Here is a 20,166-nt window from a genome sequence, read left to right as displayed (position 1 = left end):
CCTCCCCACCTCCCATTTTCCTACCCTGCCCCCACTCCCTTCCCCATCCCTCTCCTGTCCAAAGAGCAGTCAGGGTGCCCTGCCCTGTGTGATGTCCAAGGTCCTCTCCCCTCCATCCAGGTCTATGAAGGTGAGCATCTAAACAGACTAGGGTCCCTCAAAGCCAGTACATGCAGTAGGATCAAAACCCAGTGTCATTGTCCTTGGCATCTCAGTCAGCCCTCATTGTCTGCCACGTTCAGAGAGTCCGGTTTGATCCCATGCTTTTTCAGTCCCAGTCGAGCTGGCCTTGGTGAGCTCCCATTAGATCAGCCCCAAAGTCTCAGTAGGTGGGTGCACCCCTCACAGTTCTGACTTCCTTGCTCATGTTCTCCCTCCTTCAGCTCCTCATTTGTGCCTTGGTAGCTCTGTCCAGCGCTCCAATGTGCTGTCACAGTGTCTATGAAGTCCCGAGTGTGTCAACCAGTTGTGTCTGATAGATTCTCTTATCTTGGAGTCATCTACCATGTCTGGCTATTGTAAAATGTATGCTAGATCCCTGAGCCTTGAGGGAGGAGTTTGATGAAAATATCCCAATTAATGCTGAGTGTTCCAAAGTTGCCTACTCCTCATACAGTCAAATTGTGGATCCCTATGTTAATTTATACTTACTATAACTTCTACTGAACCTCGAGTGATGAACTGATTTATGGATATAGCAGTGTACCATTAGGAGTCACTTCATTCCTTTGTTCCTTTACCAGAATAATAATAGTATATTTTCCCCTAGGATCCGCAAGTATTTAATCTTGCCATGTCAAATACTGATTCCAACTCATAGGGTGAGCCTTTAATACAATCAGAAAATTTTTGGCTACCTCCAAATCTTTTGTGCCACAGTTGTTCCTCTAGTATATCTTACAGGCAAGTGCCTATTTCGGGTTGTAAGATTTGTATCTTGGTGAAATTAATGATTACTTTTCTCCTCTGGCAGAATTCCAGAGGGAACATCATTCCCATGAATGCTAGGTAGCAAGGGTAAAGCTTCATCAGCTAAATTTCTTCATGTTCTGATGGAGGAGAGTTATCTGTCTATGTTTCTTTCATTGGTTAATTAATAAAGAAAACTGCCTTGGCCCTTTAAGAGAACAGAAAATTAGGTAGGTGGAGTAGACAGAACAGAATTGTGGGAACAAGGAAGTAGAGTTGGGGAGACGCTTCAGGCAGTCGCGTGGTGAGTCTCCATGCTGCGCCTCTCCGAGATGGACGCAGGTTAAGATCTCTCCTGGTAAGCCACACCTCGTGGTGCTACCCAGATTACTAAATATGGGTTAAAGAAAGATATGAGAATTAGCCTATAAGAGGCTGAAACTATGGGCCAGGCAGTGTTTTAAAAGAATACAGTTTCCGTGTAATTATTTCGGGTGTAAAGCTAGCCAGCGGCGGGTGGCGGGACGCAGCCCCGCCGCTTACCACTACAATGTTCAATGGCATAATCAAAACTAGGCCCTTACAATCAGGTTATAGAGACTAAACAATTGCCTTGGCAATAACTTGGAATGTTTGGGCAGAAGGTAATCTATAGGACACCTTTGGTCAAGGACTCAACAATTTATAACCCACTCATGGCACTGAAAATTTCACTTGGTGCCATAAATTGTACAGTTGGAGAATTGTCTCCCCCATTACATGGTGACTTCAAGAAAAGTGAAATTATGAGATCTGAAAGCAAATTATCCTGGGGTATCACAGACCCAAAGGATAAATATTGTATTTTTTGTTTGGTTTTTTCCCTCATTTTTTTATTAAAAATTTCCATCTCCTCCCCTCCTCCTCTCCCTTCCCTCCCTTCCCTTCCACCCATACCCCCACTCCCTCCCTCTCTAGGCCAAAGAGCCATCAGGGTTCCCTTCACTATGTTAAGTCCAAGGTCCTCCCAACTCCCCCTAAGTCCAGGAAGGTATTGCTCTGTACCTTTTACAAATTAAAGGAACTGAAAACACAAACAGTCAAAGAAGCAGATCTAAATAGAAAGTTTCCAATAGAAGAATAAAAATGATTAGTAAATATCTCAAAAAGAGCACATCATCCTTAGCAACTAGGAAAATGCAAATTAAAACAACTTCAAGATTTCAGTTCAACTCAATCAGTATCAACAACTGACAAAAAAATGCTTAGTGAGGTTGTGGTTAAAGAGGAATCCACATTCACTGTTGGAAGAAAGGCAAATCGATTCAGCCACACTGAAAGTCAATATAGAAAAATATCAAAAACAAATCTGAGAGTAAACGTCAAATGTGGTCCAGCTCTATAATTCCTGGGAATATGACCAAACGACTAGACATCGTATTCCACAGACACTTGCTCAGCAATGCTAATAGCTTCCCTATTCACAACAGCCAGGAAATAGAAACAACCTAAATGTCCTTAAATATATAAATAGGTAATGAAAATGTGGCAAATATATACAATGCAGTACTGTTCACCGATAAAGAAAAATGAAATCGCTATATTTGGAGGTAAGGAAAAGGACTTAGAGAAGATTTTCAGTGACTCAGAGGACAAAAAGCTTCACGCTCTGTCTCATCTGTGGTTACTGGCTTCAAATCCTCAGATGGAATTATATAGCTTGGGGTAACCACTGAAACGTGGAAAGTATAGAGGGCTTGAGGGGGGATAACAGGACACTGATAATATAAAGTGGGAAGCAGAATAATAAGGAAGAAGGGAAGTTAGTAGATAATGTGGTACAATTAACACCAAGGTTATACAATGAATTCTAAAGAAGCCATATTATATTCTGCTTACCAAAAATTATACACTAAACATATAAGTGAATAGATAGTCAGACAGACAGATATATTAATATATATTTTAAAGGAAGTTAAGTCATCTGGCCTGGCAATTTTCTCCACAAGAACCACAGAGAAAAAAAAACAAGCAAGCAAAAACCAGTACAAGGCACGAGAATTATCCTTCTGAAGAGTTGGTCAGGGAAGTTCCAGTGACTCCCCAAACAACATAGATTTTAATGTAGTCCTTGCTTGTCCCTCAGGACTTGAGGGTGGGGATTTATTGCTGAAGACACCACATATTTAGGACACAGGGCTCAGATGACTCAAGCTGGATTTAATCTAAAATCTCTTTCCTGGAGTCTAGCTTTCATGGTTCCAGAAAATATGCAAGTTGCCAAGGGAAAAAAAGCAGTTAAATAGTTCTACCCAGCTACAATACCTATAAATGATAACAGTTAAATAGCATGGTAAGATTAAATATACATATATATGCACATACACATACATCATCTTTTATATATATGAAATATTTACATATGTATATAAAACTGTACATGTACACATAAATAATTTATAGAGCTTATAACTTTTATATAATTTCTGTAACTTATAATATATATATATATATATATATATATATATATATATATATATATGAGTGGTATTCATATGTCAATGGCAACTTAGTTGCCTAATTGGACTTAAAGCCCACTCAACAGGAATAAACCATGCCTTATACTGAAAACCTAGCCAGCTTCCAAGGCCGTAGAAAAGAACCTAACAGCATCACTTTGCTAGACCAAAATAGCTCTTGATTGTCTTCTAAAACTTACAATTATCCTCATAGAACAGTTAGCTACCTCCCTCTCATCAAAGGAGCTTCTCCGTGTAGCAATTGAAGACAATCATGGAGAATTACTACTGGACACAGGGCAGAAATCAGTAGATCATGAAGAAACCAAACCCTGGTGGATACATCTCTACCACAGAGCCTGCATCTGTTGCTCAGGGAACATCCTGGAATGGGGGCATAAAGATGGTAGGAGTCAGAATAGCAGGAAGTCTCCTGTGGGACATTCTCTCCTTAAAATGGGTTGTAAAGGAGAGAGGAGCAACAACAACTTCATAGATATGCTAATGTGGGAGGGGAAAGGTTTTTCTGGGCCCCACTGCTAGACAGAGAACTACAGGCACAACTGTTGATTGAAGGGAGGAGAATAGGTCTCTCTCCCAGCCATGAGTCTCCTGACTGGTTAACTAATACAGAACTACAGAGGGCTCAGCCTTGAAACCATATACACAAACAACAAAAACAGACCCAACATCATTAATACATAAATTATGTTATATATTTACTATAAAATTATATATAATTATGTAATTATACATTTTTGTGTGCATGTATATAACAAATATAGTGAAAGAAAAAGAAGCTACCAACTTGAGAGTCAAGGGACATAGGAGAGGGATTTGAGGGAGGTTAACTGAGAGAAGCTGGCAGGAGAAAAAAAAATGGACGTGATGCCATTTTATTTCAATTAAAAACATTTAATAGTTAAGTTTGAAAAGCAGCAGTAGATGTGAAATCCCTTCCCAGTTTCCTCGTACTATTTGTTATATTTACTTGCTGAGCTGATGCTATATTCATATCTTTTTTTAAACAGTCTTCTCTTCAGATTGCTTTTTCCTAATTGTTGCATCAGCTTTATCTGCAGTTTCACTCATGAGAAAAGAAAAAAAAAAAAAAAGAAAAAAAAAACCTAACAGCAGCAACAAAACATCAAAACACCTACCACCTTACCATGCAGAAGGATTTCTTCTGTGCTTTGTTTCAATGCATGAGTTAAATGGAACCCCAAGTGCAAAACAAACTCCAGTGCTTCACAACAAATTAAGACAAGACAGACCATATCCAAGGAATTGGCAACTGAGTTTGTATTATCTCTGTGCAGGAAAGGGACATGGTTAGATTTTTAATTACAAATTTCAGTGGACAGTATTAATATCAATGTTTGGAAAAGTTAATAATTTCCCTTTCTAATTTTCCAGAAAAAATTCTATTTTTTTTTAGCAAGAGTAGCATAGGACATCTATTCCAAGTCTCTGTTATTTAATACTATCAATGAAAATAAAACCAATCTAGGAAATTAATATTAAGCATATTAGATTTGGCAGCTTTATCTTTTAAGCATGTGCTGATTAACATCTACAATATACTTGATTAAGGCAGATGACTGAGGCCAATTAATTTTGTATTTCGCCTTTGTAAGGATATTTCATAAATATTTTAGCATCTTTTTTAATCAAGCCTTATTATCTGCATTTATACTGCTTTTCCCTTTATAGTAATATAAAAACCAGAGAGAGAGTCATCCCGGCATCAGCTGAGACAGCTTTGGGTAAGGTCGTCTCGCAGTCTTACTTGAGGCATTAAAGTGTTGGTGCACGGGGAATATTGGATAGAGGGTTTATTTTGTAACTTTGAATATTTGATTTTAAACCCTTAAAGATAAACTTAATTATAGCTCTTCATTTCTCAATGATAGAGATATGGTGAGGAATATGTCATTAGGCAATTTCACCTTTTATGAGCATCGCTGAGAATACTTATAAAAGTTGGTTAAGACATTATTGAATGCATAATCTGACTACACCATAAGGGAAACAGGAGGCCCATGGCTGAACAAATCTTTGTTGTGTGGCACATGACTTACATAGTCAATGAACTCCTAGAGAATCCAATTTAAATTATGTGTCAAAGCCATGCCCATGAAGAGTCACAGTCTCTAAGCAGAAAGTCTTTACAGATATAAGTAAAAGGTTTCTATACAATATTAAGGAAGTACATTTGTTTTTTCATTTTCAGAAAAATATTTGTTCAATTTTAAGATATTACTTGAAGCAGAACTTACAGTATGGCTCTATAATAAGAATGAAAACACCCGTAACATAACACACTTCTGTTGGGATATATGTGCACCACTTAGGGACTTATATAGCTAATTGTATACCATATAAGTAAAATCTCTATGAAATATTTTATAGAAAGTTTTATGGATGGTGCTTTTAAAATTATATTCTTTTGTTCTGTGAAACAAGTCCATAACTTTAATGATAAGAGCAATAATAATTATAGCAGTAAATATTATATTTTTGTATAATAATCCTGGAAAACTCCAAAAGTGAACACTTATGTTAGAATTCTTAATATATAAATATGCCTTTTGAATCTTGGTGAAGGTGCGTGTGCAGTTTCTTTAAACTACATAAGATCATGAAACAATTTTATTCAATGTCTGGTTATCTTTTTGGATGAACAGTACTTTTAACTATATTTTTAGAAAATTGTTACTGCCAGAGCTTGAACCAGCATGCCAATACTCTCACACTAATAAATGCAAAAGCAGAGTGATTTGACTTAGTGATTTGTCGTTGAGACACTTAGCTTATAAATGCTCAGCATGTGATCTCATACCTATTTCAGGTTTGGAAAAGTCAATTGTCTGGTGACTGACTCATTCCAAATTAGAGATAAATTATGGTTCTGAAGATTCAATTTACTGTTTATTTTTCTGTACTATTAGGTAAATTGAACATTTTCTAGATGCAACTATTTTAACAATATTTTCCCCCAGAAATACAACTGGAAACTTTCAGATAAATAAACACTTCAAAGAAAGCAGATCTGCTTCAATTGAATCATTTTCACTGATTTGGTATTTTAATCTAGTTTTCATTCGAAAAGAGAGCTATGTGATGACAGAACATAGAAAAATGACATTCCATAATTCTTCCATTCACAATTTCCAAGCATATGAAGGAAACAAAGTCACCTTGTCAAAAAGATTCAGCAGCTTATTAAAATGTGTAGAAATCTGTGTATGCTGTTTTCTAAACATTTACCAACTCTATAAGTGGGTCTGCATGCAAATGAGAAATGCTGTCAGCATTGTTATACTACAGGAGGCAGTTTCTAGGAATCCTGGTCACTCCCTAAACCATAGCTCCTTATTTTTGGTGGAATGAATAGCCTTACAAAATAAGGCATAGAATGTTTACTCTTTTTCCATGTTCATTATTCAGGGCCAGGATAGCTTCAATATGGTTTATCTCAATTACTGCCTTCTAACTCAACAATAAGAGCATTGTGCGGCTCATATTTTCAACCATCTTGGAAAACATCCCAGGGTCTAGACATTTACATGCGCTCTTGTCTGTGTAGCAGATATCAGTCACATCTACACAAGATAAGTAATATCCACTCACGGAAGTGTTATTTCTGAATGGGAAATGGAAAGAATGGAGGGACTCATTTGGGAAGTAGAGTCAGAGTAGTGTCTCTGCCTTAGGAGCTGAAACACTGATAGCCAGTCAGGAAGCATAGGTGGGGTGACCAGACGAGGAGAATTTTGGGAAAAGGAAAGACTCAAGTCTTCAATCACCAGCTAGAAGCAGAGGAAGCAAGATAAGAATGTTACACTGTGGAAAGGTACCAAGACATGTGGCTAAATATAGATAAGAATTATAGGTTAATTTACATTACAGGAGCTAGTTAATAATAAGCCTGAGCTGATAGACTAATCGGTTTATAATTAATACAAGCCTCTGTGTGTTTTGGGGGGGGTGGGAACTGAAGAGCTTCAGGACTAAGTAGGACAGAAACTTTCTTCTACATACATGTTTATACACATACCAAAACATATATAGGCATGTACACACAAAGGCATATATACAGACAACCTATAAATCAGGAAATAATCAGTAGAAAGGCTTGGAAATAATCAGTACAAAATGTGGAACCCGTGGGGAAAGTGAAGAGACCTACTGAAGTTGTTTACACATTAGGTATGCTGTCCCTAAATTGTCAGCAATAAAAAAAAAAACAAAAATTCACCAGAGTGTCATAAAGATGTTACTATTTACTCATAAAGAATTCATTTTTCCTTATTGAAATTTTAACTGTTTCTGTCAATGAAGCTGTTTTTAATAAATACAGTTTGCTATGTGGATTTCAGGTTTATGAGACATTATTTTGGAATTCATATTTTAGACCATAAAATAGTATTGAAGATCCTCTTTGTTTTTAAAGATATCCTAGAAATATCCATGTTATAATCACTGCTGCACCATGATGTGTCACATTTGCGAACACTGTAAAAGTCATTACTACTTTGAGCTGATTAAATCCTAAAGCAGGTTTTTGTAGAAAAATTCAGTATTAGTGTTTATGTGTTAACCTGGTAGGTAGTCCATGGTTTAAGATCTTACTTAGACCCTTTGAACAATATAAAAACAGCAGGAGCTAAATCTAGTAGTATTCTTGAGTACTTTTTCTCCCTGGGTAGATTTAATCTACATAAAATTCAATATCCTGATCTTTAAGTAAGTAGAAATAATTTTCACCTTTATGAATTAAGTAAAATAGTATATACTAAGAATTGATCCCCTATGATTCAGCAAATGTGAGGTTCAACTAATATTACTACTATTAATCCTAAAAGTCCAAATATTGTGTCACTGCCCTCTCTACAATGATTTTATAAATATTTAATTAACATAAATAACCACATGAGTTATGTCCTCCATCAGTACTGGTATATATATCTTCATTAGCTTCAGAGGGTAGCTTTTTGTTTACTCCGAACTTTACTTGTTATCTGTCAAGACAGTTCACACTACCTGTCTGTATCCCAAATTACATCTATTTCCATCTTCTGTGTGATACTCAGCAGAGTGGAAATTGAGTGTGAAAAGGAACACAAGTCTTTTCTCAGTCATTGCCATGGTGAATTGTATATAACTGAAGAAGTAATAACCACCCGATAAGTAACAAGAAACTGACATAGCAATGATCTAAAGGTCTATTTAAGCAATAAAGAAGGTGTGGTACGGAAATGAATGCGTAGGAGGTAGGAAATTACACACTCATTTCTTCCAAGGCTTCTTGGTAGTGAAAAAAGTTTTGAGGTCCTAGCAAGACTTCCTCAATATTGCCAAGACTACTTTCTACCTGTGCAAACATTCCAGCAGGAAGTTGTTTCTGTTGATCTCTGCTATGAGCTTTGAATACTGGGTGATGTACCATTGATAGCTGTGGGTAGGGAGCTGCCAGGATTAAGAAAGTGAGAGGAGGGAGTGAGGAAGAAAAAAAAATCTATTTGAAAATTCAACTTTGAACTAAGAGAGACAATTTTATGAAGTCTTTCTATGAGATGTCAGCACCTTAAATAATGCACCATCATGAGTATTTTTCTATAAAGTTATATGTTTAAGATGTGAAAATAAACTTATTTGATGTAGGAGTCCCCTCTGTGTGCTATAATTACCATTAATGAATAAAGTAACTGCCTTGGCCTGTTGATAGGACAGAACTTAGGTAGGCAGGAAAGACTAAATGGCATGCTGGGAGAAAGGAGGCAGAGTCAGGTAGAGACCCTACGAAGCCACCAGAGTCAGACATGCTGAATCATTTCTGGTAAGCCACTGCCACGTGACAATATACAGATTAATAGAAATGGATTAAATTAGTATAAGAGTTAGCCAATATGAAGCTAAAACTAATGGGCCAAGAAGTGTTTTAATGAATATGGTTTCTGTGTGATTATTTCGGTTCTGGATATCCTGGAAAAACAAACGGCCTTCTAGTAACATTTATTTGTTTTACTTTGAAGTACCTTTAGAAAGGAACCTAATTTATGCGACAAAGGTTTATGACTGTATTCATTTTAAGATATAGTGTTATGTTTATATAATGTAACTTTTATAGTGCTATATCCGAAGCAATTATTGATTAACCAATTTGATATTAAAAACAATTAAATAACTTGACTTGCTGTCACTATCTATTCAATAGCTGGATATCTATACAATAGAAAGGAGCCTGTAAGTCAACTAAATACTCAGTGTACTCTATTCCACAGCTCAAGTTTTCCTGGTAAGGCCTATTGTTTCCACACTTTCTTTGCAATGCAAGAAATGGGGTTAACTTCATTATAAATTATTAGAGTTGGATCCATATTATATATTTGTCATGAAGTTTGGACAGTCAGACTATCCATAGCTCATAAACGCCAAAAGAGTGTGCACAGCAATTACTAGATTAAGGTCCCATGATTGTGGAATGGGAACAACTTGTAGGAAACAAATGGACCTTCAGTGATGACATACTGAAGTGAATGGTTTGTTGCTTGCACAGCTGGAGATATTTCATAAAAGGTCTTATCAACAATGGCTTTGAACAAAGTATGACTGCCAGTTAGGCTGTTAGAAGGAGAAGGGAAGGGCCATGAAGCAGCTGATGGCCCTAGGAGATGGCCTGAATGCATTCAAATTGCATTGGAAAGCACAGAACAGAAGGTCCTCATGGCTTCATGACTCGCAAGGGCCAGAGAAAGTGTTGAACATCTTCCATAGGTAGATAGAAAGCATGGATTCAGCATCAGTCTGAGATATATATACCACAATGTACCTATTTCTTACCAATACAAAATAACTCTTCTGACGAAATGACTACATGACTCTTCACCGCAAGTGAGCAGATGGCTTTCTAGAAGAGAACAAAATCATTGTCAGCATGAGTTTAGGTAGGCAGTGAGCAGGAAGGAAGAGTATGATCATAAGTGATCATACTCTGAGGAGTTCTGACCTATAAACATAATGATTGTGTAATTATATATCTGTTACCTTAATATGTGTAGTGATTTAAATGAGAATGTACCTCACAGGTTCCAATATTTGAATATTGTATTCACATGCCATAGGGGATGTTTGGGTAAGCTTAGGGGGTACATCCTTTTTGGAAGAAGTATTTCACTGAACTGAGTTTGTATGCTTAATTCCCTATCACTGTTAGTTTGGTGTCTATGATTCAAGCATATGGTTGAGCCTTTAGATTCGGCTTCAGTCATCATGCCTGCTGCTTGCTACCCTGCCTCCCCCCTCACTATAACAAACTACTATCTTTAACATAAGCCTAATTTAATTCTTTCTCCTACGAGTTGTCCTGACCATGACATTTTGTTACAGCAAAGTAATTAATAGAATGTGGGATGCTAGTACATTTTTGTAGATTTGATTCTTTATATGTCAAATTGGAAGATTCCAATGCCCTGACGTGTTCCCTTTAAGCCCATTAAATTCAGAATGATATTAAGGAAAATTAATTTTTAAATTAACATTAAACATGATTTTGCTTGAGAGTAGGGATTACATCATATTTATTCATTCAAAGCATACCTTGTATGCCATCTATGGCGCAGAGTTGTCTGAGCTGAGTTAGTACAGAGGTAGATAATTTATAAGCATGTGAAGTCACAGTAGCATCTTGCTAGTCTGGAAAGTGGTCCCCACCACCTGCCAATCAACCTGACAAATATTTCAGATATGCCACCTTACCTTCATCCCTGTCTTATTTACAAAAACAGGGCAACTTCAACCATTAAGAAACTACCAGGAATGGGTGGGGTTGGGAGGGGAGGAAAGCGAGGAGGGAGCAAAAGAAGAGGGAGTGGGAACAGTTGTAGGTGTGTACAAATGAATAAAAAATTAAAATTAAAAAATAAAAAATCTGATTTTTTTCACCACTCACTAAAAAATACAATGCATTAGATTAATAAATAGATTATGGTGAGGATGTATTGTCTTACAATATTTCATAACTAATTACCTTCCTTCGCTAGGTACATTATCAGTTGCTAAGGAACCAAATATTACAGCATAGCTATCAACAGAACCATATGTGTATAATGTAAGAATAATTATGAGACAGCTACTGAAAAAATGTAAACCATGGACATTAGAAGTAAGGAGAAGTTAATTAGCTCACCTGTTTCAAACATACCAAAACATCTGATTGCTCCCCCAAGGAATATTTATCTGGAAAGGACCCTATATATTAGTTTATTCTGCTCCTCTAGCCAGCACAACTCTAGCCCATAGGTGTTTACATGTTTTTCTACTAAAGGGATAAATGGCCATACTTGTATAGGAAGCAGAGTGATATCTCTAAGACGCAACAAGGTAAGTATACTAGGAAGCAGAAATAGAATGTCCTCAGAAAAACAAAAGGGGCTGGGTAGTAGTGGTGCACACTTGTAATCCCTGCACTCAGGAGGGAGAGGCAGGCAGATTTCTGAGTTTGAGGCCAGTCTGGTCTACAGAGTAGGGTTCAGGACAGCCAGGAGTACACAGAGAAACCCTGTCTTGAAAAACAAAAGAAAACTAGTAGGGGAAATATTGCACGCATCATATTGTGAGTCTCCAGTTCTGAAGGGGTATACTGGGAAGAGCTGAAGCATGAGAATTTAATCCAGCACCCTTTACATTTTGTCTGTTATAAATTACATTTTTCTGAAAACCATGACTAATTTTAAAGATGTTTGATTTAATAATGTCACTACATCTGATACTTGTCGCTTTCCTCTTAACATTATCAGTATAATCTGTTACTTCTCTGTGTCCTTACGTTATTTGGACTTAATGTAATATGCACTTTATTTCTTCTGTCAAGGTACCATGAAAACATTACCTGCCAGCATCTTTGACTTAGTGAAATAAAAAGTGATATGTAATCAGAAAATCGATTTCCACGGGGTTGATGTCAAAGTTTTTGGCAGTTTTATATATAAAATATTTCAAAAGTATTGTTGTATTTTTTCCTCCATTTCATTTTGTTCTTTACTGTACAGATCTATACAGCTTTAAAACTACTTCTGTTATTTTTTTACATTTCATGAAACTTTAAAAATTGACTTCTTCCCTTTTTAAAGGCATTTATTTTCAAAGCAGCAAATTTAGAAAGCGGCTCTGCAATGTTATTCCATTTATTTATTTACTTATTTATTTTATTTATTGAGACAAGCTTTGCCTTTGTAGAAATATGATTCATCTCAACAGGCTGACATCCATCCTCTTAGAAGTAATTAGCTTCTGTCAGTTTCCAGTGTCAATAACTACACATGGAGTTTCCCTCATCTTAATTATTTCTTTGCCTAGCATTTTCTAGTGCGCTGCACCAACTGTTCTGTTAAAGCTCACATTCCACCCTCTGTTTATAATCTCTTCATTCACGAGGAAGTTTTGCAAAGCAGTAGAAATCAGATTTGTTTAACATGACCAACTCATGGGATGAGTAAACTCTCTTAGTTTTCACCTATTGCATTGTACTTGATTTTCAAATTTCTGCAGAGGGTCACTGGATATCCATGGGTCAAGTGTGACCATCTCTCTTCAGGATTTCTGGCTTCTCTTTGAAGGTGTGCTAATTACACATTTTCTTTTCTGCCTGTTTTGATTGGCTGTTAAGTTAGGTGGTCCAGCGATAAAGCTGACCAAACATATCACAAAAATTTAAAATATAAGTTGATATGAACGTCTTCTCACAGCTCAAAAGTTGTCAGTAAAGTTACATTAGAGAGAGTGAAAGTGTAGTGAGTGAGACCAAACTATGAGGCCACTGATGCCTTCGAAAACCCAGAGCTGCTTAATGGAAAACAGGAGTAATGAAGCTTCTTCATTCTTTCCTCCTAGAGAATGACAATAGAGAGAACAATGCTTATACAGATGTGATGAGGCAGAAAATACCTAAACAACATGGCTGAGAAAAGTGTCACTCCTGCAAGATAAAAGACATGTTTTTTTTTATTCCTCTGCCTGCTCAGAATTGAATCAAACAACAAAAGAAAAATAAACAGATAAACAGAAGGGGAGAGGCAGGGCATGGAGCTGACGCGGCTTCTCTGTCAACTCCGTCTGTTCCATTGGTGCCTGTGAACTGATGATGAAGATTTAAGAAGCTTACAAACCCTGAGAAACTCGGAGTCTGTGATGGAAAGGGATGTAGAAAAATAACTAAGTGAAATATTTGAAGGAAACATTAGATCTGGTTGTGAAATGGATTATAATATAACCAAAGAACAAAAGAACCCACTCTTATACCATCTTCACAAGACAATGATAGCATTGCATACAAGGTTTGTATATGTACAAGAATATACAATCAAGCCGGGCGGTGGTGGCGCAAGCCTTTAATCCTAGCACTCGGGAGGCAGAGGCAGGCGGATCTCTGTGAGTTCGAGGCCAGCCTGGTCTACAAGAGCTAGTTCCAGGACAGGCTCTAGAAACTACAGGGAAACCCTGTCTCGAAAAACCAAAAAAAGAAAAAAGAAAAAAAAAAGAATATACAATCATACATTGATGTTTGGAATACAAAACAACTGAACTTTTAACATTTCAGGATCAAAGTTCTTGAAATGTTGAGAAATACAGTTAGCTGAGTACTTTGTTTACGTTGAATTACAGTTTTGGGGAATTTTGCTCATTTTTTTTTTCCTATGTATGAATATAATAACTAAAGGTTCTTTGGGGTTGAAAGAAATTTTAGGTAGAAGAAGAATATAAATCAACTGCTCATTTGCATTACAGTCCTCAGAGTATTATTTTTCTTTTAAATTATATATGAGTTAATTTGGAATGAAACTGTATAAAACCAATAACAAATGCATGAAATTCTAAGTTATTCTTTAATATCTGCTTATTTATTATCTTAATAAATGTCATTTTGTTGAAATATCATATGTTAATTCAATTAAATTAAAACTGCACAGCAATATAAGAGAAATACTATTAATCACCCCAAAAGTCCTAACATAGATTCTCAGGAAAAAATAATACAACAAGTGTTCTTCAGTAGATAATATCTCCGTGAGTCTGTGAAAAACAGTCGTCATTAAACTTGATCTAGATCATCTTGAAGCTGTCTCTCAACTCTGAGATTATAAATTATTCAATGTGTGTGTCTGTTTTCAATGTTCATTGCTGAAACAGTGTACCTAATACATGAGCATTGTTGGTTGAACAATAATTTTAAGCTCGATCCAGCTAAACTCTGGAGCCCCAGAATCTGCTTCAGACATTGGTGAGTTGATGTTTCTTACTCCCTGACCTACCCTTGTCCCTCATAAAAATAGAAAAGGAAAATTCAAGACATGAAAAGAAAGAGATTGGGGGAAGAAACTTCAAGCCCCGGGTTAGATTTGTGACATTGGGCAAAATAAAGCCCTGGGAAGAACACTTAAGAAAAAATGCTCTATCAGAAGCTATTTCACAATTACCCTTGACTTATGAGGAGACACCCAGATGGGACCCCAGCACAGACAATACTGGGAAATGATGGAGTTCTGCTCTCAGAGAGATATTTTGATGTGGAGGGTAGAAATTGTGAAGAAGTATTAATTTTCTTATATAATATGTAAGATAAATTACTGGTCTTTTAACTCCTGAACGGACTTTATAAGATGTATCCTGCATTTTCCTTTACTCATAATGAATTTAGGCTTTCTTCCCTGGGCTTTGGGCAAAGGAGTGACTGTCTAGTAGGGGGACCAGAAGGCCTACATCCTAATTTACAATTATGTTTCTTCATTCTCAGAACCATCCTGAATTGGCTTATAATTACAAAATCTCTTATACCAAAGTCAATAGCAAGGCCACATTTTGGAAACGAAGGTTTTCTACTTGACTAATTCTTTGTAACAATACATTTGTAAAAAAAATGAACATTACTACCTTTTCAATAAAGTGCATACAACATCTCTCTCTCTTTCTCTCTTTCTCTCTCTCTTTCTCTCTCTTTGAAAACAATAGTAGAGACAATAATTTGGGATAACAGTAGTTGGGACGAGATGAAGATTTGATGGTCATTATACTGACCCAACACACTAGGTTGAATATCCCATCAATGATCAATGAGCTTTATTTTAAAGAAGAGATGCTTAGACGCCAACCTTGATTTGTGTTCATTTCCTGCCTTCCCATAACAGTATGCTAAGGGAGTTGTGACCCCAGGTGTTATAGTATGACCACTTCCTCCATACTTAATTACCAAACCAAAGGTTAAAGCAGTTTTCTCAGGAGGTGGAAGAATGGCAGTGTGCTCCCTTAATATCCTGTGTCTCTTATCAGTCAACAATTTTTGCCTGCCTAATGCAACTGCTGAATTTACTGTATTCCTGAGCCTCAATTATACTGTGGTTGGTAGGTGTGAAGACACCAGTAATGTTCCAATTTCAAGAGTTTGTCAAGAGGCAGCGTGGCTTGTTCTCCCAGCAAGCCTAGATGTTTGAGTTATAAACGAATATCACACACAAACTATTACAAAAATTGAATGTTGGATGCCAAGACAAGATTAACTCCCAACATGTTAGGTTCCAGGAAAGGGGATGGTGAAATAACCGTATCAGGGTGTGCCTTATCAAAACCTGACAGAGAAGGGAAGAAGGTGGTTAAGATAGTGAGAGGTGGCCAGGGAGGATGAGGGAGAAAGAAAGATATAGGCAATAAACTCACACCTGCACTAGAACCAGGGGCATTACCAAAATACAGCATACATGCATCACTTCATAAAAACCAAAGCAAAAAGAACACAGCAAGTACTCTGAGCAGAACAGAGATGGGCTCTGGAACCTCATTGCAAGAAGGAAAACAAGGAAGCTCTCAGCATCCCTCAATAGTCCCTGCATTGAGGAAGTAATCAGTGGTCCTAGACACCCCATTCTATCTCAGAATTGAAAAGTTCTCAAAGCTAAATTGAAAAGAGGAGCAATTATTTTCTAATTGCCATTGTTCAATCAATAGCAAATTAATTATGGTGATGCTTTAATGATGATCCCAGTTCCCATAAGAGAGACAGTCAAAAGGCAATAATACAGGGCTGAAATTTAACAATTCATTGGTCACTATGTTACTCTCATGCCACCATATAAATTGTTTACAAGACAGAAAATATAACTTAACTTCTTAAAATTGTGTCCATGATAGACTATTCAGCACACTTTTGTAGACCAACCATGACAGGTTGAAAAATATCTAGAGAATGGGCAGAAGTCAGTCTCCTCTAGCCCCTATATTTTTATTTTCCCAGTTTCCTGAGGGTCTAGTTAATTTACTATGTCCCAGAAATCCTCTCGGTTTGGAAAGTGACTTTAAAATGTGGAAATATCACTTTTCATTTGTCATAGTGAAGTGTAAAATGTTTGTAGGAGCCAACTGCTTCAAGGTTGGGGAAGGCAGGCACCCCAAAAGAATGTTCACATTTTGAAATGTATATTCCTGACTCAGCTATTCCACTTCTAAAAATACACACTATCAAACAAAATAGACACTAGCACACAAATATATATACATATACTTATACTATATACATTATTGTATCTGTTTGTTAAAAACGAATAGCTAGAAACTAAAGGGGAAAAGGATATTAACAGGAATCTGGAAAGATGGAACACTATTTGAAGATATACAGAAGAGCCATTAAAATAATTATATGCCTAATTTGAATATATTGAAAAATACTGTAGTGTGTTGGAAGATTAAAAAACTATAAAGTAAGCACACACAAAAAACATTCATTAGGAAAAGCCTTGAGGTATGAAGTATAGCTCATGAAATGATGTATTATATAATGTCCAGTGAAAATCATAAATGCCTTTACTAATAAATTTAACATAAGCAACTTTTATAAAATTATTAAAATTGTTAAATAATAAAATAGTCATTATACTTATGCCTAAATATATAAATTACAAATTCTCATAACTGTACTATACTTAAGTCTACTGGTCATTTATAGCAATGATGTTCTTAACTAATAGAACTAACTAGATAGTGATAACAACACATTTGATGGAGGAACTAGATCATTCAGCAGAGCCCCTTTTCAAAATCCCAGTGTCTTTCATTCTATTAAGTATAGTCAAAGCTAAATGAACTCATTCTCATCATTTGGTCAATTCATGTCTATCTGTTCCTATTTTTAACACAGAGAGTTATGGACAAAAGACTCATTTGTGCTAGTGACAGCCCCTGTCTCTGAGATTTTTTTCAGAGATTTGTTCTTGGATTCTCAACAAAGTAGATGGAAGTTATAGGAACACTGAGTTTATAAAACAATAAATAAGTAAATTACCGAAAAATAGCACCACTTTTGCAATTCAAACATTAATTTTCCATGAGAGTGCTATTTTTATCATTCTCAGACCACTCCTGGCTTTAAAATAATCTGCTGTGGTAGAGCTTCTTCTACTAGGAAAAAAACGTAGAATGCTAAGAAAAGTGACAGTAAAGAGACCTTATCTTTGAAATTGTAGCTGGTTTGAAACACATCCCATACAAAATAAAAATCCTAACATTATGGAGAATTTAAAATTATTTTCATTTCTTCTTGAAAGACTCCCTTGTGTACCTATGTTTATCTGTTGGTTGATTTGTTAAGGATGAGGAGTCCTCAGGTAGATTGAAAGTATATAGATATCTAATATCAAAGGGTCTCTACCTGTTAGAAGTGCAGATCAGGGTTTAAAAATCACAGGAAATGAGATACTTTCCTAACAGTAGAATAATAAGTCAAGACAAGAATTTCTGCTGAATGATGAGCTAAGTGAGTTCTTTTAGGAAGAAAATATAGACACAAAACAAAGAAAATGCCCTTTGAAAGTCTCAGGCTTAGGATACCTGGAATTATAGGACAGGACACAGAAGGCAACAGCATGGATAAAGCTCAGTAGGAAAGAAGCCAAGGGGTAAAACATGCTGGAACACCAAGACCTAGTTTAAGAACATTCTGAGATACAGCAAGATCATATATTTTCAATCTCCCAACATCAGAATTAAAAGCATCAAGAAAGAACTACAATACACGGTAGTAGAAAAAGGCAAACAATCATCAGCATGTTAGAAAATTATAATGCACGGGAAGAAGAAAAAAGAATATAAATTACAGTTATATAGGAGGACTTCTCTTTTCAATTTGTTTAGCTTCCCTGATTAAGAGTATTATTGAGGCTGTCCATAGTGTACAAACACACACACACACACACACACACACACACACCTACACAGAAACATGTACACACACACACACACACATGGATTGTACTCATAACACTAGTCAGTATTTCAATTATAAACAAGTGCACTGTTAGAGCAAAATATTTACTCTTCCTGAGTATCAAGGATCAAAAAATCAAGTAGTATTCAATACTACAGTGTTTGACAGCATATGTATTAAAAATTAAATCCTGCTTGAGTCACGAATGAAAGGTGATCAAATTCTACTTAGAAAGTTAGAGAACGCAGCCATCCTTTAAAAACTACTTGAGGAGACTTTGCTTTGAAAGTTGAACTGCAAGCAATTTCTAATGAAAGCTAGGAGTATTTTATAATTCAAATAAGACCATTGCCAACCTAGTGCTCCTGTATTTATATTCTGCCAGAATTTGCATAAAAAGCTACAGTCCCTTAGGGGAAACTATGCAATGCCTTGCCAAAATCCATAAAAACATTCTTATATTGACCCAGGAATTCCACCTTCTGGACTCTCCTTTAGTTAGAAAGTCTCACAGTAACACAACAGATGGATTCACAAAAATGTTAAACACAGGCATGTTTACCAACCAGCTGTCATAACTGATCCAAAAGTTTGGCTTGAAAAACAATAGTTCGTCTATAACAAGAAGGTTCTTTGCCAACAGCAAAATGGCACATAAAAATATACAACATATTTAAAATGCATGTATGATATATGATAAGAATACCAGTCAACATACACCATAAAATGTGTTAAGAAAAACATGTATGCTTTTAGAAACAAAGAGAGGTGTATAAATAATGATTGAAAAGAGACATCCAGCAGTCATTTGGCGGTACAAAAGAGGGAATCAAAACAACAGGTGTACAGTGGCATACTGAGGTTGTGACCATGGGTGAATATAGGAAAACATCGAAGAAAATCAGAAACACTGTGAAATCCAGAGAAAGACAAGAGCATGGTAGGAGAAATCTACCCAGGCTTCACAGCTAAGGAAAACCAATTGTCCCCTCTACTGGGATGAAAATGAATCTATCATCAGAGATACTGGCAATGATAACTGGGAGCCTAGCTAGATGTGCAAAGCAAAAGCAGTAGTTAACATAGAAATTAATAAAAAAAAGTTATCAAAGTGTAAGGAATAAGTGTCAGTATGATGTTAATCCACAGTTGGGACAAAATCACTCCCCCCTCAGTCTAGAGACTAGTGAGGAAAAATTTTAAGATCCAGGAGTAGGGGAAGGGAAGACCAGTGCTTTGTGGGTGTGACAGGACCACTACATTCATCAGCTCATAGCAGTGATTGTTGTCTACACAAGAACTGCCCACCATCCCGCCGGCCAGTATTCTAGAATGGAATGAGGAGGGGCTCATGATCGCCCAGTCCTGAGGATCTATTGATCTATTGATAGATAATGACTTCTTGGAGAAAAAGAGTCAGTTTTCTTTAAGGGTTAGGTCTATGGTAGGTCAACCATGCTCCAGTGGATGGGCACATACATATGAGTATATGGGCACCACAAACTGGAA

General features: G+C 36.4%; 1 long non-coding RNA gene across 2 annotated transcripts in view; it reads right to left on the bottom strand.

The window, feature by feature from the left end:
• LOC119812673 overlaps positions 1-20,166 on the bottom strand; it is a 130,607-nt gene that overhangs the window by 43,843 nt on the left and 66,598 nt on the right. Inside the window, exon 1 of one of the 2 annotated variants that reach the window (XR_005285112.1) lies at positions 10,254-10,325. The exons of the other annotated variant lie outside the window; for it this stretch is intronic. This is a non-coding gene — a long non-coding RNA (uncharacterized LOC119812673). Of the gene's footprint in view, positions 1-10,253; positions 10,326-20,166 lie in introns of those variants that run through there. 2 annotated transcript variants of the gene reach the window in all.

This window comes from Arvicola amphibius, chromosome 4 (genome assembly GCF_903992535.2).
Source record: "Arvicola amphibius chromosome 4, mArvAmp1.2, whole genome shotgun sequence".
NCBI lineage: Eukaryota > Metazoa > Chordata > Mammalia > Rodentia > Cricetidae > Arvicola > Arvicola amphibius.
This window is presented reverse-complemented; position numbering and strand designations above follow the sequence as displayed.